Source organism: Lupinus angustifolius, chromosome LG05 (genome assembly GCF_001865875.1).
Source record: "Lupinus angustifolius cultivar Tanjil chromosome LG05, LupAngTanjil_v1.0, whole genome shotgun sequence".
NCBI classification, from domain to species: Eukaryota; Viridiplantae; Streptophyta; class Magnoliopsida; order Fabales; family Fabaceae; genus Lupinus; species Lupinus angustifolius.
Window position 1 is genome coordinate 10,708,100 of NC_032013.1, and position 475 is coordinate 10,708,574.

Below are 475 nucleotides of genomic sequence, written 5' to 3' on the forward strand. Positions count from 1 at the left end.
GTGAGAGAGAACACATCGTGACATAGTGGTGTCCGAATATGACACCTTGATCTCCTAAACCATCTCAAAGGTTGTGGAGTTAAATTGGGTTTTTAGAAACCCAAGATTTTGTATGTTTGAATGTTTTGAATATATATGATTGTTGATGAAATGTGTTGAATATTGTATATGAATGTTGTTGGGAACTTTTCTGGGTGCAGGTGTTTGAAAAACCATGTTTAAATGTGTTTCGGTTGTCAAAAAGGGCAAAAATTGGCATTCTGTCCAGTTTTTGTTGCCTGGGCGAGCAAAATCGCGCCTGGGCGAGCCCAGGCGAGCAAAGGTCCGCCCGGGCGAGCAAAAACTCGATTGGGCGAAAAAAAAATCCATAATTTTAATGATTTTCTAGAACTCTCTCGCTTGGGCGATAATACCTTCGCCTGGGCGAGGAAAACATCAGTTTATTTGAGATTTAAAGATGAATTGTCGCTTGGGC